Genomic DNA, 27946 nt, shown 5'->3' on the forward strand with positions numbered 1-27946 from the left:
ACCTGTGCCTGGGTCAAGACGGAATACCAGAAACCATCAGGCCTACTTCAGCAACCAAAGATACCACAATGGAAATGGGAGGAAATTTCCATGGATTTCGTTACTGGCCTACCTAGATCCCAGCGTGGTAACGATACTATTTGGGTGATCGTGGATCGACTCACAAAGTCTGTTCACTTCTTAGCTATCAAGGAAACTGACAAGTTCTCTACCTTAGCAGACGTATACTTGAAAGAAGTTGTTTCGAGGCACGGAGTGCCAATCTCTATTATCTCGGATCGTGATGCACGATTCACTTCAGAACTGTGGCAAGCAATGCACAAATCTTTTGGCTCTCGATTAGACATGAGCACAGCTTACCACCCTCAGACAGATGGGCAGTCTGAGCGCACTATCCAGACTCTAGAAGACATGCTTCGGGCGTGTGTTATCAATTTTGGCAACAGCTGGGAAAAACATCTCCCGTTAGTGGAGTTCTCGTACAATAACAGTTACCACACCAGCATTCAAGCCGCTCCATTCGAGGCATTATACGGATGTAAATGCCGATCACCTCTTTGTTGGGCAGAGGTAGGTGATAGTCAGATCACAGGTCCAGAAATGGTAGTTGATGCTACTGAACGGATTGCACAGATACGACAACGTATGGCGGCAGCTCGTGACCGTCAGAAAAGCTACGCTGATAAACGCAGAAAACCGCTCGAGTTCCAAGTTGGGGATCGAGTGCTACTCAAAGTCTCACCCTGGAAGGGTGTGGTTCGTTTTGGTAAACGAGGCAAGCTCAATCCGTGGTATGTTGGACCGTTCGAAATCATAGAAAGAATAGGCAAAGTGACCTACAAACTGAACCTACCAGCAGAACTCGGTGCAGTTCATAACGTTTTCCACGTGTCGAATCTGAAGAAGTGTCTGTCAAATGAGACCCTCATAGTTCCTTTGAAGGAACTCACTATCGACGAACAGTTGCATTTCATTGAGGAACCTGTTGAAATCACGGACCGGGATGTTAAGATCCTCAAGAACAACAGAATACCTCTTGTACGAATTCGTTGGAACTCCCGTCGTGGCCCAGAGTATACCTGGGAACGAGAAGACCAAATGGAACTCAAATATCCCCAGTTATTTCAGAACAATGCAACTACTACTGAGGCCGAAGCTACTACAGAATTTCGGGACGAAATTCCAAATCAACGGGGGGATGATGTGACACCCCAGGAAAACCAGTAAGCGATACAACTTAACTAGCTTCCTCAGTAACCGCATGCTAAATTTCGGGACGAAATTTCTTTCAAGTTGGGGATAATGTGGCAACTCGAGTTTCCGAGATTCCACTTTCGCATTTATTGCATGTTCACTGTTTGTCTAGTTGCTTACTTACACAATTTGTTTGCCTTGTAACTGTATACGTTGTGATTTGATAAAGTGTGTTGTGATTGTTGCATGGTTATGTATTATTTTACGAATGATTTGACAAATACATGAACTTGGTGATGAAACTGTAAATTATATGTGGTGTGTGTGTTTTGTGTAAAGAATGATACTTAGGGGTGTTTAGTGGTAATATTGAAAATAAAACAAAACCCCTTAACGCTAATCATTCTCACCAATTTCAATCATACGTCACTTCAAATCATTCTCTCTACAATCATTTCTCTCATCATTCTTGGCTACACAAGTGCTCTTGCATCAATCTTGATCTTCCAATCCATCTAGAATCAATCTAAGGTAAACGTTTAATGATTGTTTGTGGTTAATCATTGGTTATTTGATTCTTGAAAACCCTAGTTCTCCAAATAATGGTTCGGTGTTTATTGATCATTCTGATTTTTGTGAAATAGTTTATGAACAGTTGTGTAATCACTTGCCTGATGTTAAGATGCCTGATATGTTAGAATTATTTGATTGTTCATTAGATTACAGCATTGCCAAAGTATGAAGATTAGGGTTTTGATCGTAATCTGTAAACGTAACTGTTCCATTGAAAACTGTGAATTGGTTTGGAATATTCGCATGATTGTTAGTCTGGGGATTGTGTGAGGGTTTTGTGAAGTCACAAAGTCCGAGTTTTGATTGAATGAATGATCTGAGTTTTGTAAATGATGAATGATCCGAATTTTTGTAATGAAAACATAAGGTCCGAGTTCATGGAATGAATATGATCTGAGTTTTATGTTGAAATGTAGAGTCCGAATTTTGTATGCTTGTAAAGGTCCGAATTTTGTAAAGCACACAATTACAAGGTCCGAGTTTTGATGATTTCTCATGAGGTCCGACTTTTGATTGTTACATGGTTTGAATTTCTGTTTAGATGGTAAGGGTCCGAATTTTTGCTAAGTATGGGTGGTCCGAACTTTTATAAGGGATGCTTGGTTGGTCCGAATTTTCAAAAGGGGAGTGTTTGGTCCGAAGTTTTAGAAGGGGAATAATTTGGTCCGAGTTTTTGTAACATGACACATGATCCGACTTTTGTTGATGCTATTAGGGTCTGAGTTTCATTGATATTGCCCTGTCCGAGTTTTGTGGTGATGTGTAGTCCGAATTTCATGTATATATAAGTGCCTGAGTTTATTGCAAACACTAGTGTGTTAGAGCCTAATGTTAACACTAGGGATTTGAGTTTACTTATAATGCCAAGTTTAAAACCCTGAATGAGGAACACCATGCTACTGTATGTTACTGTATATCATTGTATGTTACTGTATGTTACTAGATGATACTGTATGTATTGTATGTATGAACAATCTATGTCATGTCATTCTGTACACGATTATCACACGAAACACAGTTGTTTGGACATCAAGGAATTGTAAACCCTAATTGAACGTAAACACTTACATTGAGTTTATGTGCAATGTACCTTAGGTCGTGTGTAACGGACCTAACCATTAATTAACACTAGAAGCAATAACATACCGAGCAAACCAAGGTGAGTTCACACTCTTACCAAGGCATGGGATTCCCAGGGTAGGGAATGGGATTGGATGATTATATGTATTTACATTGTTGAAGGGAATTATGAAATACTGACCTCGGTTGGGAAAGGTCACTGATGTGTGTAAAATGCAACATATAAATCACATCAATTAAGGCATAAAACTACCCCTTTTTAAGTACTAATGTTGGAAAAAGAGTGTTTTTGTCTTCCTTTTGTATTTTCAGGATGAAATGAGCTCAAAATAACAAAAGAAGCAAAAAGACTACTAATTCTACCATAAATACAAGAAAATGAACAAAAGTGGACTGCCCGGACCCTCAACGGCATCTCCCAAGGCAAAAGAGAAGAAACAGAGTCTGAACACGCCCCGTGTCCAGCGAACACGGGGGCGTGCCCAGGAAGCAGCATAAAAGACAAACCAGTAGAAGCTTCCATTGCCCACCACGGGGCCGTGTCCAGTGAGCACGGGGGCGTGGTGAAAGTACAGCAGGCGCATTAATTGTAATTCGCAATTACAATTAATGAGGAGAGAGAGTGTCAGGCGGGCACGGGGGCGTGTCCAGCGGACACGGGGCCGTGTCCAGCCTTCTGTTCAGCCTATAAATAGAGGAGCTTGGCTTCATTCTCTCTCATCCCTTGGCACACCACCTCTCTCACACCTCATCCACCACCCACCACCACCATAACACCATCATCCACCACCATCATCCATTGTCCATCGTAGAGTGTGTGAGTCGTCTCGGGATCCAAGATTGATCGTAAGAGTTCTTGATAATCAAGGCCATGTTTGCCTAAGTCTCTTACATCACTTGGTGAAGACAAGTGTTTAGTATAATACTTTTTATTTTTAATCTTTTGCACTTTTTATTTGGTTTTGTATTAATGACTTTAATAACTAGTTACTTATGTTGAAGGTGATCTTTCCTTATCGTTTGTCCGTGGTGTCTTGGCATTATTTTACTGTCTATATAAAATAAAAGATTTTCACCATTCATATCTCCACGGTCTATATGGAGGTATGTTGGCTACCTGGTCGGGGGTTAAGGGAACGGTTTGGTAAGGGTCTTGCCCTTGTTCAGCGTTTAGAGGTCCTGCTTGGGACCTGGGTCAAATTTAGTAGGATCTCCTTCAATGCCCATAGGTATTGGATGGCGGGGATCCAAACTCTTTGACCCCCTCATAAGTTAACTACTATTAATACTATAACCCGGCTATTTAGGACTGTATCCCTGCTGACTCAGACTACTTAGCCGAGGGTAACGTCACCGCCAAAAGCGGGGCCTACCATAATTTGCATTAATAACTTAATTCATTATCTTTCAATAATCCGACCCTTTAGGATTGTATCCTTGCTGACTCAAACTACTGGGTTGAGGGTAACGTCGCCTTCAAAAGAGGGGCCTACTACAATAACTAAGATAATCTCTTAAACAAGTGCAAAAGTGCGAAAATAATCAAAGGTTATACTAATACACGTGTCGGATCCAAGTGATTCATCTTGTCTATCTGTTTTTATTTTATTTTTATTTTCAGCATTTAGTTAGTTTTTATTTTCTTAGTTTAAAACATTTTTCTAACCTTTTTGATTTGATTAGACGTTGAGGATAAACCGGTATTAAAAGCTCTTGTGTCCTTGGACGACCTCGGTATCTTACCAACACTATACTACGTCCACGATGGGTGCACTTGCCCATATGTGTGTTTAGTGTTAGTAAATATCGTGTTTTATAAATTTAAAACTTGGCTAAAAGTGTAAAAAGGGGCTTAAATATACATCCAAAAACATATATACACTGACACGCATCAAGTTTTTGGCGCCGTTGCCGGGGACACAAGGATTTTAAGAAAGCTTAAAATCGACGGCCTAATCAGTTCTTCAAAACTTTTTTTTAAAAACGCGCGCATTTTTTTGCATTTTAGTTTAGTTTTGCATTTACAGTAGCCTGAACACGGGGCCGTGCTCACTGAACACGCCCCCGTGTTGCATATTTTTAGAGTAGATACCCAGATACAGAGTCTGAACACGGGGCCGTGCTCACTGAACACGCCCCCGTGCTCAACGTGACCAGTAAATTTAATTAAAACGCCCAGATACAGTCCCTGAACACGGGGCCGTGTTCACTCAACACGGGGCCGTGTCCAGCTTCTGTTTCCGTCTTATTTTTGTTATCTGGTCCCGAGACTCAGTTGTGATCTGTTGAGTGATTCTTATGGATCAATACTCAAGAGGTTACAACTACACCTATGATGAGGATGATTATAGGGGTAATTATTGTACTAATTGTCGTAATACACGCTCGGTTCAATATGATACTTCATATCAACCATCCAATTCATACAACCATTATGAGGAGCCCAGGTACGAGCCACCACCTTCATACACTTATTATGAGGAACCATGGCGTGAACAACCCACCTCATATGAGTACTATGAAGAACAAAGTTTCGACCCTTATCCATCTTATGCTTACAATGAAGAACAATGGTGTGAACCATCTACTTCATATGAGTACTATGAGGAACCAAGGATCGAACAACCGGATTCAAGCTTTGAGGATCCAAATTCTTTCAATCTCAACGAAGTGACCAATAGGATATTAGAACACATTAAAACTATCGAACGTTGCATAAAGGAATCTCGCGCAAGGGAAGAGGAATCCCGCGCAAGAGAAGAGCTAAAAAATGATAATGACGTAGAGATAGTTGAAAGTGTAAAAATGGAAGAACAAGAAAGTGAAAAACCGACACATGAGTTAAACAACGAAAATGGTGAGTCCGATAACGCTAAAATTCAAGAAGAGTCTAATTTTGAAGAAATTAACCTCTTGTCACCTACTTTCGAAAATCATTGTTTAATAACCCCTCATGCCAAGTTTTTAAAAGAGTTAAACACTAGTGCTAAAATCAAAGACTTAGTAAGTGTTAAGTTAACTAATGATCAAACCTCGCTAATAAAAGAAGATCCTTTTGAAATTAACATTACACCGGTTCCATGTTTCTTTCAAAATTCATTTATTAGCAATATCACCATCGATAAGGATCTTTGTGTTAACATAATGCCTAACTACATTTTTGAAAAATTAAGTGTTAGTGATTTTACTCCACTTCAAATACCCATTTTTCTATCCAATCGGAAAGTAATAAAATCAATCGGTGTAGTTGAAGACGTTTTGGTTCAAACAAATCGAATGGTAATCCCAACCGACTTCGTCATCCTAGATGACGCCCCCTTAGTCTTGGGAAAACCTTTTGTACAAACTCATAAAGCTTTGAAAAACCGGAAATTTAGCAATCTACCTCTCCAATTAGGGGCATTCAAAAGGAGCATAGATCTTGAGCGCTCAATGAAATATCCTTTTGGCAACAATGACCCCCTAATTGAAGATGAAGCTGAACCACCCGATACAACCAACGAAGAGGACCACTTTGTCGAGGAAGAGATAGCCATAGAACAAACTTTTAAGGTTCTTGATCTTGATGAGCCACAAAATAAGGTGTCTTCTAAAAGACCCACCCATTGAGCTCAAAGAACTTCCTAAAGGTTTGGAATATGCTTTCCTAGGCAAAGAAGGTAGTTTACCCGTAATTATTTCATCTAAATTAAGTAATAAAGAAAAAGAGAAATTAGTTAACCTACTTAAAAAACACAAAAACGCGATCGCTTGGAAGCTTGTAGATATTAAAGGAATAAGCCCTTCCATGTGCACGCACAAAATTTTAATGAATGATGACTACAAGACGGTAATTCAACCACAACGAAGAGTGAACCCCAATGTTCAAGAAGTGGTTAAGAATGAAGTCATCAAACTACTCGACGCCGGACTAATCTACCCTATCTCCGATAGCCCGTGGGTAAGTCCCGTTCAAGTAGTCCCAAAGAAAGGAGGTATGACGGTAATAACTAACGAGAAAAATGAATTAATACCAACAAGAACCGTCACAGGATGGAGAGTCTGTATAGATTATAGACGATTAAATGAAGCGACTAGGAAAGACCACTTTCCTTTGCCCTTCATTGATCAAATGTTAGAAAGATTATCCGGTCATAAATTTTATTGTTTCTTAGATGGTTTTTCAGGTTACTTTCAAATACCGATAGCACCAGAAGACCAAGAGAAAACAACTTTCACATGTCCCTACGGAACTTTTGCATATCGACGCATGCCATTCGGTCTATGTAATGCGCCTGCAACATTCCAACGTTGTATGGTCGCCATTTTCCATGATATGATCGAAAAGACAATGGAAGTCTTCATGGATGACTTTTCCATCTTTGGAGACTCATATGACCAATGCCTCGATAATCTTGAATGAATGCTATCCCGATGTGAGGAAACTAACCTCGCCCTTAACTGGGAAAAATGCCATTTCATGGTAACAGAGGGAATAGTACTCGGTCACAAAATCTCAAGCGAAGGAATGGAAGTTGATCGAGCAAAAATAGAGACTATTTCTCGATTACCTCCTCCATCCTCCGTGCGAGCAATCAGAAGTTTCCTAGGACATGCCGGATTTTATAGAAGGTTTATCAAAGACTTTTAAAAAATTTCAAGGCCTCTAACAAAATTGCTTGAAAAAGATGCACCCTTCATCTTTGACAAGGAATGCAATCAAGCATTTCTAACCCTCAAGGAAATGCTAGTCAATGCACCTATCATGATAGCGCCAGATTGGAAATTTCCTTTCGAAATCATGTGCGATGCAAGTGACTTCGCTGTTGGAGCAGTCTTGGGACAAAGAAAAGAAAAACATTTCCACCCAATTTATTATGCTAGTAAAACTCTTAATGATGCGCAAGAAAATTATACAACTACAGAAAAAGAATTACTAGCGGTGGTATTTGCTTTTGATAAATTTCGTTCTTATCTTGTTCTTTCTAAAACAGTAGTCTATACAGACCATGCAGCCATCAGGTACCTCTTCAAGAAGCAAGACGCAAAACCCCGTTTGATAAGATGGATTCTACTCCTCCAAGAATTCGACATTGAAATCAAGGACAAAAGAGGAGCAGAAAACACTGTTGCAGATCATCTCTCACGCTTAGAAGACCCAGCTTTGGAGACAACCAGAGACGAACAGATCAACGAAAAATTTCCCACGGAATCCTTGGAAATGATGGAAAGTAGACAAGAACCATGGTATGCCGACTACGCTAATTTCTTAGCTAGCGGTATAGTCACCAAAGGATGGCCACATCATCAAAGAAAAAAATTCTTTGCTGATGTAAAGCATTACTTTTGGGAAGACCCCTATCTTTTCAAAATGTGTGCCGACCAGCTCATCCGAAGGTGTGTCTATGGTAATGAAGCATGAAGAATTCTCCATCATTGTCATGAGGGTCCATACGGAGGACATCATGGTGCCGCAAGTACCGCACGAAAGGTATTTGATTCAGGATTTTACTGGCCGACCATTTACAAGGATGCACAAAACCTTGTAAAGACATGTGATGCCTGCCAAAGATCAGGTAATATTTCTTCCAAAAACGAAATGCCTCAAAATGGCATTCTCGTCTGTGAAATCTTTGATGTGTGGGGACTCGATTTCATGGGACCTTTCCCACCTTCAAAGGGAAACAAATATATACTTGTGGCAGTCGATTACTTGTCTAAATGGGCAGAGGCCGAGGCTCTTCCAACAAATGATGGAAGAGTGGTGGTAAAATTTCTGAAAAAGCTGTTCTCTCGTTTCGGGACACCAAAAGCTTTGTAAGTGATAGAGGTACCCATTTTTGCAATCATCAACTCGAAAAAATATTAACAAGGTATGGGGTCTATCACCGGGTCTCAACGGCATATCATCCTCAAACAAATGGGCAAGCCGAAGTGACTAGTCGAGGTTTAAAACGAATACTTGAAAAAACCGTAGGAATAAATAAAAAAGAATGGGCCGATAAATTAGACGACGCTTTATGGGCTTTTCGAACTGCTTATAAAACCACTATAGGCACAACCCCATATAAACTCGTCTATGGAAAAAGTTGTCACTTGCCAGTAGAAATAGCTCACAAAGCCTACTGGGCAAAAAAAAACGTAAACTTAGATTTGGAAAATGCCGGTAAAAATCGATTTTGTCAAATAAACGAATTAGACGAACTTAGGAATTATGCATATTCTAACTCCGAAATTTATAAAGAAAGAATGAAAAATTTACATGATAAATATGTTAAATCTAATGAATTTCGGGTTGGAGACCAAGTTCTATTGTTTAATTCACGACTTTGATTATTTCCTGGTAAGTTAAAATCTAGGTGGTCAGGACCTTTTTCCGTCACCCATGTTTTTCCACACGGTGCAGTAGAAATTAAAACTCGAAATGGGACACCATTTAAAGTCAATGGCCAACGGCTGAAACTCTACCGAGGATCCATTGAGGATGAGGAAGAGGAGATCTCACTTCAGACGGTTAACGAATAAACTCGTACCCGACATGTTACAGGTAAGTGTACTTTTAAAAAACCGGTAAATCGTCTAACCATTTTTCGGAAATAAGGGGCATGCACACGAGCACATAAAAAAAAAAATTTCAAAACTTTGCCTGGCACGGGGCCGTGTCCGCTGGACACGGGGCCGTGTCGAGGCGACTGTCGGGATAAAACCCTCTTTTCCTATCAGTTACACCATTCCACACGCCCCGTTTAGCCGAAAACTCTCTGGTTCGAGGCGATTTTCTGCAGTTTTTCTACGTCACCACCGAATCTAACAACGTCAAGGTATGATTCTATCTTCATTAGTAGTTAGATTAGTTACTTGCATGTAGTTAAAACATCAAAAATTGGGGAAAAATCTAGGGTTCTTCATGTTCATCCGGATCGAACTCAAAATTTTTGATGAAATTTGTTAGTAGTAGTTTAGATTAGTGTAATAGAAAGTAACTAGGCAAGTATTGTTGATAGATTTGTCCGATTTCCAAATAAAACCCCAAACCCTTGTTCTTGAACCGAAAAACACGAAATTGAAAGGGTAAACGGTTTGTTTTGGGAAAAATGACACTTAGGGTTTCATTTTCGGGGGAAACCGCTACTATTGGGCTAAAAATTTTCAGGTTTTCGAAACCGGGACGAAAAATGGAATTTTTGGGTTACAGACGCCTGGACACGGGGCCGTGTCCGCTGAACACAGGGCCGTGTCCAGCCCACTGTTTGCAGTTTCACTCTGATTTTCCTGGTTTCGTACTAACTTTTTATGTATTCTTTTCAGATGTCAAAATTCACAAGGTTTGGCGCAAATGAACTAGACGCTAGGGCATGGTACGAGGTACTACAAACAAGACCGGAAGAGTACCCAAGGCGGGCGTGTACTGATTTGCTAACCATGGTGAACCAACTTGACCGCTTCAACAACATTGTGAGGGGTCCACTGCATGTCGCATTGACCACCTGACTACGGTCGGTACATCAATGCACGAGGGAGTTCTATAGCACCTTCATTTTCAACTCGAGGCGCGAACCATTTGATCATGACGCGGTCGAATTTCGATGTGGAGGGACCACGTTTAGAACCTCCATGGCACAGTTTGGAGCCATCATTGGGCTATATAGTGAAGAGGAAGCGGGGAATGAAGAGAATACAGGGGGTTTACGAGACTTGGATGCAACTGAACGCCAAGCCGCATGGGCTCAAATAGGTGAAGGAATCTACAACCCGAGCAGCACCAAAAGTACCAAACTGAGGGACCCACTATACCGATACATCCACAGGCTCCTCACGTACTCGCTGAACCAACGCCATGACAGTAGTGGCGTTGTTGGGTTAAAAGATTTGGTTGTCCTTCACTGCATCCACAACCAGAAGCCTCTCGATGTTCCTTACCTCCTACTGCGAAACATGCACTTGAACCGCCTTGCTTCTGCTCCTACACCAATCTTCTTCGGGGGATGGGTGTACCGTCTTTTCAAGCACTTCACGAATATCCCAAGATCCTTCGAAAGGAGTCCATGGTCGGGACGGGTCGATTATCACATCTGCCGAGCCATGAACCTGCTTTATGAAGCGGAGGACGGGACGGTGAGCTTTCAGAGGACGCAAGGCTACGCATGGAATCCGCAGGAGGCTCTAGTTCTTCATGCACCACCTCCTCATTTTCAGTATCCACCCCAAGGCGATGCGGGCCAATCCTCCTCTCAAGGAGGTGGTTTTCCTAACTTTCAAAGTTTACATGATCTTTTGCAGGAAAACCTCATGTGCTCAAGAAACACCTACAACCTCGCCAACAACACACACCACCGGGTTGGAGCTATCGAACGCAACATTAACGATATACAAGATGATACCGGTAGCATCCGGGAGTACATGGCGAGGCAAGGGGGCGGAGGTGATGGTAGTGATGAAGACATGGAGTAGGAGGCTGGGAGGAACAAGGGGCTGGCTGGTGATGAGCCCACATGTTTGAATGCCCTTCTTATCTATCAAACAATTCATGGCCTGCGTGCCATTTGTCGAACAATTTACTTTCCCTAACTATTTTTTATCTTTATTTTGTTTTTACTTTATGTTTGGATAATGCTTGACAATGGTAAATTAGGATGGTTTGTGCTTGGTTGGTTGGTATTGAATGATTAAACAGGTGCAATGCAAGGGTTAGAGTGCTAAACATTGGCACTTGCAGCCCCAGGATGGAGAAACCGGGAGAAAAACCTATTTTTCGGGCTAACAGACTGTCCACACGGGGACGTGTCCAGCCGACACGCCCCCGTGTCCATCTCCCAGATCTGCTGTTTGGCTACTGACCTGCAATTTTTTGCCCGACACGTGGCCGTGTTCTCCCGACACGCCCCCGTGTTCACCTTCTGTAAGTTTTCGTTACTGGCAGTTCACCACGGGGCCGTGTCCGCAGAACACGGGGCCGTGTCCAGACTGCCAGTAACACAAACCTTTGTTTTTAAACACACTTTTATACATTCTAATCAACCAAAAATATTATTTTTGGACACATTGAGGACAATGTGTAATTTAAGTGTGGGGGGATGCTAAAACCTTGAAATTTTGCAAAATCCTAAACACAAGCCTTACACAAAACTCTATTGGAACCGCTAAACACCCCAAATTTTTTTCAAAAACTTTTTCATTTTATTTATTTATTTATTTACTTGTCTTAGTTTAAGTTGGGAATAACAAGTTCTAAAAAGGTTATATTTTTACAAGTTTACAACCGATAGCGTCGTGATAAAAAAAAGGAACCAACATAAGAAAATTATGAAACGGTATAACAAGTCTAGTTAAAAATTCGATTATATATGCTTGGTCACATTAAAAACCCATTCCCACAAAAGTGAGTTTTGAGCCTTTATTGAGCATAAAAATACACATATTTAGATTAAATGCTCATTTTTCGTTTCTTGTGTGAATAGCCGCTCGGTCCTTACAAATCTAGAACTTGCCACGACGATACATTCCCGGTCCTTACCAACTTAAACCCAAGTAAGTAAATGACGGAGGCATTAGGACTAACCAATTTTTCTTTCAAAACCATTATTTTTCATTTTTTTTACCTACCCAAAATCCCCCTAGATAGCCCCTTTGAGCCTAAACCTTTCATTTCATTACCCCAAAACCCTTTTTACCCACCAAAAAACCTTTTTATTTATTTTTTTTAGTAACAAATTCGCTTTTTCGTAAACTCACCTTTTACCTTTTTATGTGACGAAAAAAAAATATATATGATGAAGTCAAAAACAAACAAAAGCTACAAAAGCTTGTTTGAAGAAATACTTCAAAATAAAAAGTCACTAAAAACAAGGTACTTCACGAAAACCGACGCTTGTTACGATTTTCGCCCTTTTTACTAACCACTAACCAACCACCCACCTTTAAACCCAAGCCTTCACCCAAAAAGTCATCTTGATATTTACAAAGGTAAAAAGTTAAAAAGGAGGAGGATTGATTGCTTGGCAAGCCTATGGAAGACATAAGTTCCGTGCCGCTCTCGAGTGATTTACTAAAATATACACCTTCGGCCGAGTGTTGAGTGATCTCCCGTGAGGTATGTGAACTTGTATATAAATGGAATTTTAATAAGGCATGCTATACCCAAATAAGTAATTCATCTTATGAAACGTTCAAAATAAATCATAACGAATAGGATTGTAAATAAATAAAAATAAAACCTATAAAAACCTTGGATTCCCGACACTCTAGGACAAGCTAAAAAAACTTCTCTTCTACCTATTCCATTTGGGAGTGTAAGCCACATTTAAAGAGTTTTGCTTGAGGACAAGCAAAAGTTCAAGTGTGGGGGTATTTGATGTGTGTAAAATGCAACATATAAATCACATCAATTAAGGCATAAAACTACCCCTTTTTAAGTACTAATGTTGGAAAAAGAGTGTTTTTGTCTTCCTTTTGTATTTTCAGGATGAAATGAGCTCAAAATCACAAAAGAAGCAAAAAGACTATTAATTCTACCATAAATACAAGAAAAGGAACAAAAGTGGACTGCCCGGACCCTCAACGGCATCTCCCAAGGCAAAAGAGAAGAAACAGAGTCTGAACACGCCCCGTGTCCAGCGAACACGGGGGCGTGCCCAGGAAGCAGCATAAAAGACAAACCAGTAGAAGCTTCCATTGCCCACCACGGGGCCGTGTCCAGTGAGCACGGGGGCGTGGTGAAAGTACAGCAGGCGCATTAATTGTAATTCGCAATTACAATTAATGAGGAGAGAGAGTGTCAGGCGGGCACGGGGGCGTGTCCAGCGGACACGGGGCCGTGTCCAGCCTTCTGTTCAGCCTATAAATAGAGGAGCTTGGCTTCATTCTCTCTCATCCCTTGGCACACCACCTCTCTCACACCTCATCCACCACCCACCACCACCATAACACCATCATCCACCACCATCATCCACCACCATCATCCATTGTCCATCGTAGAGTGTGTGAATCGTCTCGGGATCCAAGATTGATCGTAAGAGTTCTTGACAATCAAGGCCATGTTTGCCTAAGTCTCTTACATCACTTGGTGAAGACAAGTGTTTAGTATAATACTTTTTATTTTTAATCTTTTGCACTTTTTATTTGGTTTTGTATTAATGACTTTAATAACTAGTTACTTATGTTGAAGGTGATCTTTCCTTATCGTTTGTCCGTGGTGTCTTGGCATTATTTTACTGTCTATATAAAATAAAAGATTTTCACCATTCATATCTCCACGGTCTATATGGAGGTATGTTGGCTACCTGGTCGGGGGTTAAGGGAACGGTTTGGTAAGGGTCTTGCCCTTGTTCAGCGTTTAGAGGTCCTGCTTGGGACCTGGGTCAAATTTAGTAGGATCTCCTTCAATGCCCATAGGTATTGGATGGTGGGGATCCAAACTCTTTGACCCCCTCATAAGTTAACTACTATTAATACTATAACCCGGCTATTTAGGACTGTATCCCTGCTGACTCAGACTACTTAGCCGAGGGTAACGTCACCGCCAAAAGCGGGGCCTACCATAATTTGCATTAATAACTTAATTCATTATCCTTCAATAATCCGACCCTTTAGGATTGTATCCTTGCTGACTCAAACTACTGGGTTGAGGGTAACGTCGCCTTCAAAAGAGGGGCCTACTACAATAACTAAGATAATATCTTAAACAAGTGCAAAAGTGCGAAAATAATCAAAGGTTATACTAATACACGTGTCGGATCCAAGTGATTCATCTTGTCTATCTGTTTTTATTTTATTTTTATTTTCAGCATTTAGTTAGTTTTTATTTTCTTAGTTTAAAACATTTTTCTAACCTTTTTGATTTGATTAGACGTTGAGGATAAACCGGTATTAAAAGCTCTTGTGTCCTTGGACGACCTCGGTATCTTACCAACACTATACTACGTCCACGATGGGTGCACTTGCCCATATGTGTGTTTAGTGTTAGTAAATATCGTGTTTTATAAATTTAAAACTTGGCTAAAAGTGTAAAAAGGGGCTTAAATATACATCCAAAAACATATATACACTGACACGCATCAGTCACTTATAGATACTGCTGGACTAGTGATACATGGGGAAGCCCCCACTACTCTTCGCACACATGCCTGTAATGGCCGCGATACTGAAACTGATCTTCGCACACATGCCTGGAATGGCCACGATACTGATATAAAACTTCGCACACATGCCTGGAGGGCCGCGATACAAATAAAACTAGTCTACAATTCATGGGATACCCCCACTAATCTTCACAAACATGCCTGGAGGGTCGTGATGTAATTATAACAATACATGGGTTACTAAACAAACAAACGTTTTACGATATGAACACTATTACTAAACCACCCACTGTGAACTCGCTCAACTAGTTGTTGACTCTCTGTTACATGCCTTGCAGGTCGTTAGGTATTCATGGAGCTTGCACTGGGAGGCGCGGTCGTTGTGGACAAGGATCGTGAATGCTTTGATTAAACATTTTGACATTTCATACTTTACTTATGTTGGGCTTTTACTCATATGCTTCCGCTAAACGTTGAATTTATACTTATGTTTTGAACACCTTTCATATGGATTGGTTTGGTTAAATTACATTTACTTTTACTATTTACGTTGTTCTATATGATTGGTGGCTTGATCCTGGTCAGTCACGCTCCCAAGCAGTGATACTCCGCGGGTGGATTTTGGCGGTGTGACATGTCTGTTCCGAGGTTTTTGAATAGATCAAAACTGTGTCTGTTCCGAGTTTTATTAAACAATCAAATCTGTTTTCATCCGAGTTTTGGCTGATGTTCCGAAGTTTAAACAACAAGATAGTGTTCCGAGTTATTAAACAATCAACTATGTTTTAGTCCGAGTTTTGGCTGCTGTTCCGAAGTTTAAACAAAATGACTTGCAAAGCTTGACAATTTTTTCCGAGTTAAAAAGCTTGACAATTGTTTCCGAGTTAAAAGACTTGCAAAGTTTCCGAGTTTTAAAAGACTTGCAAAGTTCCGAGTTTTCGTATTGTTTACAAAGAGTTAAGTCTGAGTTTTTAATTCTCTTGACAATTGACAATTCTGAATTTTTGCATGTCTGAGTTTTACATCCTCTAAACTTGTTCCGAGTTTAATTCTATGGTTCCGAGTTTTGAAGTCTGATGGTTCCGAGTTCCCTGTTAAATGAGTTAAGTCTGAGTTTTATAAGTTTCCAGTTGTTCCGAATTTAACAAGACTATTTTTCCGAGTTTTAAACAGTCAAGACTGTTTTTTCCGAGTTTTCGAGTTTGGTATATATTCAGAGTTTTTAACCAGTTGTGTTCTGTTCTGGGGTTTTCTAACAGTTCAGATGTTCAGCACTGTGAGTGACTTTCAACTGTCTGGGCCTTTATCACAGTCTAAGTTTGAGGTCCAACCTTTAAATCTGGTTTCGTGCTTCCGGGTTTCTTCAGAGTTTCCTTTATTTCCTTGCTTGTTTCGAATTCCTTGTACTCTAAGTACTGCTCAATGATTTGATCCGAGGTTTCAAGAGCTTTCGGGTTTTACGAGTTCCGAACTTTTCTAGAATTCCGGGTTACCTGGAGTACCGGATTTTTAGCTAAATTTAGAAATTTGTGTTGTTCGGAAGTTTCGAGTTGTGCATGTTCCGAGTTTTTCTAGTTATTCCGGGTTACCTGGGGTACCGGATAACTAACTAAGAGTCAGAATTATGCGTAGTTTGGAAACTTGAAGTCGGTTTCGGATTATCGAAAAGTTTTATGGTACTTATGTTGTCCGGTTCAAGTGAGGAGGTGAAGAGAATCAGAATTGCTTGGATTTTTTGTATTGTTTACAAAGAAAAAGGGGGAGTAAATTCCTATTATCTTTGTAAACCAAAAGCTCGTGGTGCTACATCGAAACAAGTTCATGTTTACTATCTTTGAGATTAACTTAGTGTTTATCTTACTGGTGGCGAAGTGTTTATAACATGAAGCAAGTTAGAGCTAGTGTATGATTGAGTTTTGTCAAGTTTGTTCGAGGTTCAATCAAGTGTTGACGTGATGAAGCAAATTGTTCGTTTGGCAAGTAGTTGAAGGTCATGCCTTTATCGTATGACCGGTTAGAGTAGAGAAGATTAGTCTTCTTGGTACCTCTTCCAAGTTGGTGACTGATCGGATTCTCGAAATATGGGGTTCTTACATTGAGGGGGAGATCAGAGATGAAAGTCATTGGGTAATTGGTGGATTTGTGAAGATACAAGATTGGATCTTGAAGATTCGAGATGAAATGATCTCAGACACTCAGTTGAAGACCTTGATCAAGATGGTGGATGTACATTTTCAAAGTCTGGTTTGTTATTAACTTATCGAACCAAACTTCATGTCTTTGCGGAATTTGAAGTTTTTGATGTTAGGCATTGGAAATCCGACGTTCCTTTCTTCTACCGGTTAAGTTTGAAGATTAATGAATGGAGCGATATTCTTACATGTGGTTGTAGGTCGGTTCGTGTTAACTTGATTCCGGAGTAGTTTGAGGGGGAGGATCTGCAGTGTTTTGATGTCGGATTCTTTGGGTTTCTCAAAGCGGCCATTTAAGTGATCGTCTGCAAGTCTTTAATTAGAAGGGTTGAAGATCGCTGTGCTCTACCTAAAAGATCAAGTCTCAGCTATAGTTAAAAGCATGCATGATATCTTCAGTCAAGGGGGAGTCTGTAAGTGCAGTATCCGGTGATTGAAGATTTTCGATGCCACACAGAACTGATGCAACAGTTAAGGGGGAGACTGTAAGTGCAGTTCCTGCCGGGTAACTACCGCTTATCAGTTCTGTATCAACCAAAGCAGAAGTCCAAGTTAAAGTCAATGATAATGAAGATTATCAATTGCTGAAGGCATTCCAGACGACTTTCTAGTGTTTCGGATTATTGTATTGTTTTGTATCCCGGACAATGTGTTTTGTCCGGGTCTAGTCCCTAGCCTATATATATGTGTGTATTGTGTAGATTAGGGTAACCCTTGAGTGCTTGGTGCACCTCTCACAAGATCCCATCCATTCTCCATCACTGTGTGTATTCTAGAGAGAGAGGGAGACTATGTGTTAGTGAGAGAAAGCTAGGTTTAGATCTTTGTGATCTAAACCAGCTTGTAGATGATGTATACTCCGTTGGTTTGTGTAATCTGTGATGACAGATTCATCAATAAAGAGATTCATCTTCTACATATTTCTATCTTGTTCATATTTTGTTCTTCATGTCTTGAATCAAGTGCAATGTTTGATGTTCGTCATCGATCCAGTGCTTTCACACAGATCAACCACAGTGATTGGTACTCTTTTCTGATGTATGTAGCTTAATATGAGTGAGTGGTAATTGTTATTTTTGGCTTTTGATGTTCTTCTCTGAATCTGCATACATCTACCAAATAGCCTTCGACATCAAGTTATGTATCAAATTGATGTAATAGTGTATTATAAGATTGAATTCAGGTATTGAAGAGTCGGCTTCATGGTGGCCATAGATTACTTGGATAATGGCTTTGATTTGGTTGCAAGGAAGAGGTTATTCTTTGTCATATAAAGGATTTATTTCCACCTTCAATGTAGCTTATTCTTTGTCATATAAAGGATTTATTTTTTTTTTCCAAATACTTATGGTGATAACACTTTGTTCGATAGGAAATGTTCGAGGTTTGGTTGCAAGGAAGAGGTTAGCACAGGCACAAGCTGAAAAAGCTTTATCGATGATTAAAGGCGTATTAGATTACTCGGAATTTAGAGATGTGGATATGGTTATAGAGGTACGTTCTTATTTAAAAGAATGTCTGTTATTAGTTATTTTACATCCTAAAAACATAAGAATATGAACTTTATGTTCTTATCGAGTTGTCCTTATTGCAGGCGGTTATTGAGAATGTGCCACTGAAGCAAAAGATTTTTATCGAACTCGAGAAAGTGTGCCCCCCATTGCATTTGGACTCTCCATGGGCCCGTTCCAGTAAGTTTTTTCTTAAATATTTTTTTAACTTTAACATATTCAATCTCAAAAATGTTGTATGAATCTGTGAATTCAGGGTTCAAGATTTAGCGGGATATGGTGTAGCTGTTGCTGTCGGTAAAGAATTTGCCAAAGATTTTCCTGATCGTACATTCCGGTCTCCTATAACTGACCTTATGATTAAAAGTGGACGAAACGGTAACTTCTTGAATATGTTTCGGAAACGCTTCATTTGTCATGATCTTGAACCAAAGGCTCTTTTTCTTACGAGAAGGGTAGCAAACCAAAATCCGATCCACAAGTGTTTCCGATTTTAGAAGAGGCTAGAAGACAAGTCAACATTATGCCCGGAGGAAAGGTACCGTTTTTTTCCATAATAAAGGAAGTGAAATGTCAGATACCGAGGTGGCGTTTTTTGACCCGTTTATTATGAATAAGTTAAAAAGTTGGTTCCGGTTGTGTTTTATCTCAATTGGGTCAAATTGGTAAAAAAATGTTGAAAGTCGCCTAAAGTTTTTTAAATGCTTACACTAATGTGTTTTTGTGAAATATGTATTTGCAGCCTATAAACATTACCGACCAAGAAATAGTTGAAATGATATTGTTTCCAGTAGTGAACGAGGCATGCCAAGTGGACAAACTATTAAGTATCTTCAGCTACAAGTATCTTCAGCTATTAAGTATCTTCAGCTATTAAGTATCTTCAGCTACAAGTACAATCTGGAGCAGAGATTCAGGTTATCAAAGATATGGATCATGATCCTTAATCACTCACCAGAGCAGTTGAGCTTACATGTACTTCAGAAGCTATCGCTAAAGCCAAGCAGCTGATTAACGATGTCCTTGCCGAGGTATATATAAAGTCAAGTTTTTTTCTTTACTATTTTGTTTGTAACTTTCAAATATTAACTGTTTCTTGTAGTAAAGCTGTTGGTACAGAGGCTGGTATCTCTATCTTTCAAATATTAACGGCTGGTATCTCTATCTTTCTCTGAATTATTATCGGTTTAAATCATCTGTTCAAAACATCTGTTCAAAACTTCTGTTCTAAACATCTGTTCAAAACATCTGTTCAAAACATTTGTTCTAAATGTCTGTTCAAAACATCTGTTCTAATCATCTGTTCTAAACATCTGTTCTCAACATCTGTTCTAAACGTCTGTTCAAAAACATCTGTTCTAAACGTCTGTTTAAAACAACTGTTCTTATCTGGACATTAGAAATCAGTTTATATGCTTAGATTTGCAAACTAGCGACTTTATAGTTTTCAATTTGTGTAGAATAATTATTGTTATCTTTTTGGGTGTATGCATTAACTGATATATGACAGTTAAATCAATGGCGTTTGCTTTATATCCAGCTAGATTTTACAAAATGGATGTCTTGACAAATAATATATCAACGGTAGGGAGAGAGTAGATGCAGACGCGTAGAGGATGAGAGGCTGCTGCCAGCATAATATTGGAATTATTGCCTTTCAATCGAATCAAATACAGATGACAACAGGTGAGACTCACATGTTAAACAACTTCAGGTTGGCTACTTTAACTGATGCGTGCTTCTAAAGTTAGGTTACCAACTCAAATGTATAAACAACTTTCTATAAGTTTTGTTTTAACTCTTTAAAAAGTGTCTTTATTAATATTGTCATATATTGAGTGATTTGTATGAGTGTTTAATATTGGGGTTTGGGAACTATTGAATATAGTTGATTATTGGTTTGTTACAGATGAAAGTATCGACCGATCCTCATCACAGGGTAAACGAAAAAGGAAAAAAAAGCTTTCCTTTAGAGGTACATATGGTTAATATATTTCATTTAGTTTCTTTAATGTAAAAGATAATTACAAACAATCATATATTTTAGTTATTGTGTTCATTTAGTTTCTTCGGTAAATATAAATATGGTGCAAGCGAGCCTCGAGCTGTCCGTTGAGTCGTTCCCCGTTCAAGCGAGCCTCGAGCCGTCCGTTGAGTCGTTCAAGTCTGTTGTTGAACAGAAGTGTGATATTCCAGCGGCACAGCAGCGGTTGATTTATAAAGGACGGATACTTAAGGATGACCAGACTCTTAAGAGCTACGGTAGTTTCTTATTAGTTATTAAACTGTTTATTTATTTGTTGAATGAAAGAAAAGCTTGATACCTGAATCTAGATGGTTATGTTTGAGTTTGATTGTTTTTACTTGGTCCTGTATATTTATAGATGAAAGAAAAGCTTGATTCCTGCCCTATGAAACTATTATTTGCATGTTTTGAGGAATGAAAAATACTGACGGATATGAAATTTGATCCCTATTGTGGTTTCTTTTTTGAACAATTTGTATACTTTTTCTACGGCGAATAACATATCAGTGAACTCATAACCTCTATTTATCCTAACCAATGATGTCTATCCTCTGATAGACTAAAATCAACCACTGTTCATAACTTCTGATGTCTATCCACTGATAGACTAAAATCAACCACTGTTGATTCCACTATTCCTAACCTCTGTTGCTTTCCAACAGAGGTTTCTTAACTACTGTCATCCATTATTCCCAACAGAGGTTGCCACATAGACAGATGTTAGACATCAGAACTTTGAAACAGATGCCACATCAACTTTCACCTTTTCACCGTAGAAAAACCCCTGTTCCATCCCAAAACAGAGCTTACACTGCCGAAATGTGGTACGCATGGTTTTCTAAAAACCACTCGTATTGGAAAGCAAAAGAAGTTTGTGAAATGTTGATACCAAGTTGTGTTTGATTCCTGATGATAGATGAAGAAAGACTTGTCAGACTTGCTCTGCATGAAGTCTATTCTGAGAAGACATGCTGCGAAAAATATTCATATCTGGTGTTTTAGTAACAAGTTCCCAAGTCTTACTAATTTTTAATGAGAGCATCAAATTCATCGTTCATAGCATTATCCTCTTAACATCTGTTGACCAACCCTTTTAACTTCTGTGACACTCTAGGTTTTCCCGAGCAACTATCTTGTAGTGGCATGGTGTGTGTACATATAATGTTAAATGAAAGTTGTGTTTTATCATGATGTGCTACGTGATCCTTTTGTATTAAGTTATGTGTATGAAGTATAAATATATATATGAGTGTATTAGTGAACCGAGACCAAAAAGGGGCCAACTCGAGACCACTCGGTCTCAAGCGACCCAAAACAGTCGGGCCACGGACACTTGAGCCCACTCGGAACCCATTAGGGTGTACCGATCTTAGAACGGGTATAAAACCCATACCCAAGCCAACCATCCCTCATTTTTGACATTTCCATCATTCTCCCACACTCACTTCCACACACACTCCTTCATTCTCTCTAACTAAAATCCTAACAATCAAGCTCACCTCCTTCTCTCTCCCTCTCGGATTCAATCGGTAGCATCAAGACTCTCGGATCAAGCTCACTACCGTCATTCGGAACTCCTCTCACCAACCCTCCTTACCCTCCATATTCAACCGGTTAGTGTTTAGTTACCTTGTTGATCTTTAGGTAACTTTTGAATGCATGATGACACTACTTGGTTGAATGAATAGACTAATCATTAAGATGTTGCTTTGCATGATGAAATGATGGTTAATAAGTGTGAACTCTTATGTAAGAATGACTTGCTAGAATTTATTTGAATGACTAATGATTGATAGTGTAGGGTATTTATGATCATCCGATTTATGTTGATATTATAGGTCAAATGTATCATAATGTTTAGAATAAATGTTTACATGATTCTTGTTGACCAAGTAGCATGATATGTATTGTAGAATGAGGGTGTATGCATATGCTTTGATCAAGAAGAATGGTGTCTATTTGGATGAATCTCATGATGAACCGTATCAACATGTTTATGATGAAAACCCTAATAAAGAACAACATGAATGTCATGAAAATATTTGAAAAACTTGTTGATTGATCTGTTTTGATTAAGGTTTAGACAAGAAAACATGTTTGTGCGATTTCATTGGATAGTACACCAAATCACAAAAGTGGAATTCTATTGGTTAGTACAAGTCTCGCAGATGCATCAGAATCAGCAGGCAAACGAGTCGAGACCACTACTTTCGACTCGAGACCATTAAGTTGCGACTCGAGACCGTGGTGATTGCGACTCGAGACCACATAGTGACAACTCGAGACCATTAAGTTGCGACTCAAGACCGCGGTGATTGCGACTCGAGTGTAACATTTGTGCTTGTAATCATTATAAACAGTTCTATTATCAATAAAACAATGTTATTTGATCCCAATGTTTGTTTGGTTGTGTTTTACATTTTTCATGTTTTGACTTTTGCTCAATTTCAAACTCTACATCGCTTTCGGGAGAATTATACGCAAACTGGTGCGTAAACGTACTCAGTTTAATGCGACAAATACTCCGGAACATCAACATATACTCAACATACCTTAAATAACCTTTACATAACTTAGAAATGAGTTTTGAAGGCCTTGGTATGACAAAAACAAGTTAATTCGCTTACAGGGACTAAACTTGACAAACTGCGAAAGTATGCCAATTTGAACTGTAACGAACATTCCGGAACATGTCCATAAGTTAAACATACCATAAATATCCTTTACATAGCTTAGAAATAGGCTTTGAGGGGTTTGGTATGCTAAAATAAACTTTTGGATCATTCAGGGACTAAAAGTGTCAAAAAGTGCACAAGTTTGCACTTTTGCGCATAACTTACGTTCTGAATACATCCGGACACCCAAAAATTTATGTAAGCATCCTTATATTATGCCTTAGTGTATGGCATGAGAAAAATCCATTCGTCGCGCAATTTGGATTGTCTTTCGCACTTATGCGCATTCCGTCGTAATTAACCGAACATCGCGACCGTACGGCCAAACGAACCGACATCCGAGATATTTTTGAGCACATTTTAAGTTCCCTATACTTTAACTTCATTTTAGAGCTTTAAAATGGGGTTAACGGGGCTTAAACGTGTCAAAAATGCATCAAATACCAAGTTTTGGAGCTGCAGGGACCAAAACTGTAAATCTGCCAAACTAAGGGCTTACGGACCGTAAGCCACAACCCATACGGTCCGTAAGGCAACCCCAGCACAGCAGATTCAGTTTTAAATGTTGTTGCCTCTTCATGTAGTGAAAGGGCAAGCTGGCCCTTGTCTCTTCCAGCCAATAAGGGGCAAGATCTGATGCACCACAATAATTCGACAAGTGTACGGGCGAGATCGTGGCACGTTATTCAAGAAGCGATCCTAACGGCTCTACTTTTCCTATAAATACCCCCCCCCTTTGGTGTAAAACCCACAAGAATCTGATCTAAAACTCTAAGTTGGAGCCATTGCTTCATACCTGAGTTCCTTGGATCGAGATTAGCATTCGGGGATCCTTTGTAAGTGTTCTTTCGTTGTTTTATCGCTTTTCGAGTCCGAAAGTCGAACTATGTTTGACTTTCTGCATTGACCAGTTTATGGTCGATGCGAAGTTCGTTGGAACTTGATAACGTGAGCGTGATCACGATGGTTATAGTCCGTAGTGACTATACCTACTGATTACCACGTTATCTAGGCTCAGTGACGAGTCGAAGTTTCGGCCAAAATACGCATTCTTGCGTACTTTGTAACCAAACTACTCGTGAGCATCAAAGCCGTTTGTTTTGATGCCAAACCTGTTTTCTAAACTTAGTTAAGCATGTTCTAACATGCTTAGCTCGTCACTTTTAGTTTAGTGTATATATAGGGTCGTAAGGTAAGCGATCTAAACCATCGCTTATACTTTCGAACCCGACCCATTTGGTCGATCATTAGGATCCGACCAAACACATTAGGTGACCATAGCTATAACCTTCTGAGGTTATACCTTGTGGTCACGATGTTAGGCGTTCCAAACGCGTTCTACGCGAACGACGCATTAAGGTAGCATAAGCTACCTAAACGGGTCGTAATGGGTCGCAAGCACTTAGGTTAGGTTTCATTTTAGTATGTAGGCTTTGTTAAACCATATTTCACGAGTCTCCATACTCGTTTGGTTTACGAACCCGCATACTATCCGATCCTTCCAATTTTGGTCCGGTATATTAATATAGCTACCTATTAGGTGCCGTTTGATATTCCGTGATCTCTAGCATTATCTGGTTATTATACAAGAACTCCAAAGCAATCTCAGGTGAGTACATAGAACCCCATCTTTTACTGTTTTCCAAACTGTATTGGGGTGGAACACATGTGCCTACTTGTTACTTTCATGCTTTCCTGCTTTCACATCATATACTCGCTATGTTCTTTAGTACACTGATTAGTACATGATTTACATTACATTGTTTCGCTATGTATGTTTACTTAGCATACTTAGTACATTGATTTACATTACATCATTCTGCTACATATGTTTACTTGGCATATTAAGCACATTGTTTTACATTACCTTTTCTGCTATGTATGTTGACTGAGCATGCTAGCACATTGATTTACACGACTTTTATGCTATGTATGCCCATTGTGTGCGTACTTAGTACAATTATTTATCACATGCCTACATTTCGGTATGACATTTGGTTTATTTAAATTATACAATGTACATTCATTAACACCGATCATGCCGCCCGTTAGTAGGTAATGGTACCATAGGACTTGACAACTCCCATTCCTGAAATCTCGGGTTTGTTTGGATTGGAAGGAATGACCGAATACGATGAACATAACACATATAGAACTTTAATTTGTTTAAAGGACTATCACTACAGTCACAAAGGCTTGAATGTATGCATTTACACAATACCAAATAAATGTTTGTATCAGTATAGCATGCAATTGTTCCACAAAAACATAACTTTGATTTAAACCATGTTTTACTTCAATACCTGGTTTTTGTGCATTTCACATATGGTTTAGTTGATACCATACATGACACTTTCGGATACACATTACATGATTTACATTAAAACATAAACATTTTGACATTGACATACATATTTGGTGGTTTAAATCGAACATAGACATTTCAAAATGGTTTACACAATAACACTTGAAAATTGATTTACACATGAGCAATATACATTGGTGGTTGGTTTGGGCAAATGGTTGGAGTAACGTGGCGTATGTAATATGATACAAACATGGTGGATACGCCGCTGGTACTTCCTATATATAAATGCTTGTATAATATTACATATCGTAGCGTTATCTAAGTCATTTCAGTTTAGACACATTACATTTTACACAACTAACATATTCCTCACAAGACATTATTTTTACAAACAAACTTATCTTATTCAACTCATTTTACTTGGTTACCCGTTTAACCTTACACTTATCTATACATATCATCTTATATTATCGTTTTTTTTCAAATGGTTTACAAAGCAAGACAAATTACAAGGTTCACGACTGACTGTTATGAAACATTTCTTTAAACTCAAGTTATGAATCCCATTTTCACAAAACCTATGTATCTCACAGGCATTTTTATGCTGACGTACCTACTTTCACATGTGTTTTCAGGAGCTATCGTGTAGGATGACAATGGCGACACTAGGGCGGACCTGTGCCTTAGAAATTAAAAATGAAGATAGACTAGTCTAATTATGTTATGAACTTTGTATTTCCTGTTTTAAAACGATGTAACACTCATGTTTAATAAATAAAATGTAACTTTAATATCCATGGTTATGAAACCATTAATTCTGTCCCAACACTCCCCGGCGTTTCCGCCACGGTTGCATGTTATACGCTGTTGGGGTGTGATAGAAGAGTTGGTATCAGAGCCAATGGTTATAGGGAATTAGGTTATTAGTAATGCTTTGACCTAGACTATAACTTTCTAGGACCCTAACACAAGTTATGTTGTGTTTAGATTTTAAAACATGCACATCACCTATCCTTAGGTGATAACCACAACGAGAATCTCGATTCCGAATCCTCTTTGAAAATTAATCATCTGTTCTAGGATGATTGATTACTAGGTTTTGAACCCTCTGTTATAAGGTTTTGAACCCCTCTGAATTTTCAAAATCTCGTCAAGGTTTTCGGGTTTTTAATAATGTGAACACGTGCGAACTGGAAAGGTGAATGCCTGTACCCTGAGTTTTCTGTCTAAGGCTAGAGCGTTCGTACAAATCCACATAATCGGACCAGTCACTCTTACCTGGGAACTCTTGGGGTGAGTGTTCACTTATAGGCGAACATGTCTTCGCGATACATTATTTTTGACCCGCTTACTTTGACTAGACATTTCGTGTCGCTTATTTGCTTTGCGATGCGTAACCCCCATCTTTGCTTTTGTTGATTCTGTTACATCTCATTCTCTTCATCCAATCATCTCACTCGTTTCCTTTCAGGTTTTCCTCTTTTAGAATGCCTCCTCGACGCGAACACCAGATAGCAACTGCCGAGCTGGCAGAAATTATTGCGCAACAGATGGCTGCTCAATTCCCAAATCTCGTTGCTCAATGGAATCAAGCCAACAACAACAAAAATGGTACATGCAATTTCAAGAACTTTAACTCGGCTAAACCACTCAAGTTTAGTGGTTCTGAGGGAGCAACTGGGCTTCTTCAGTGGTTCGAAAGCATCGAGAATACTTTTCGCCACGTGCAGTGTCCGGATAATCGCAAGGTCAAGTTTTCTTCAAGCGTGTTTCAGAAGAGGGCTCTTACATGGTGGAATGGGGTAATGAGAGACCGAGGTGCAGAAGTTGCTCTAGCACAGACCTGGGCTGAACTGAGAGCTCTTATGATGAGGGAGTTTTGTCCTCGTCATGAGCAACGAGCGTTGGAGAAAGAGTTTGATGATTTGAAGCAAGATAGTGGTGAGCACAGGGCGTATACTGATAGGTTTGAGGAGTTGAGTCTACTTTGCCCGACTATGGTCGCCCCACTCGACAAGGCTATCGAAAGGTACATCGACGGTCTGCCTGACTCGGTACAAGACATCCTTACTCGTAGCAACCCTACCACTCCGTCAGGCGATCGAGTTATCAGCGACACTGACTGAGTCGCAGATTCGGAAGAATAAATTACACAGGAAGGGTGACAAGGGCAAGAAACAGTCGGCTGACAAGGAAGATAGCAAGAAAGGTCAAAACAAGAAGGGAAAGGACTCTGGTTCCTCAAGGGGGTCAAGGAAGCGTAAGGCTTCCCAAAACTTTGCTGGCACTGCCCAGGTTAACCAGGCAGCTCCCAACCAACCCGCACAACCT

The sequence above is a fragment of the Helianthus annuus genome, chromosome 6, assembly GCF_002127325.2.
Source record: "Helianthus annuus cultivar XRQ/B chromosome 6, HanXRQr2.0-SUNRISE, whole genome shotgun sequence".
NCBI classification, from domain to species: domain Eukaryota; kingdom Viridiplantae; phylum Streptophyta; class Magnoliopsida; order Asterales; family Asteraceae; genus Helianthus; species Helianthus annuus.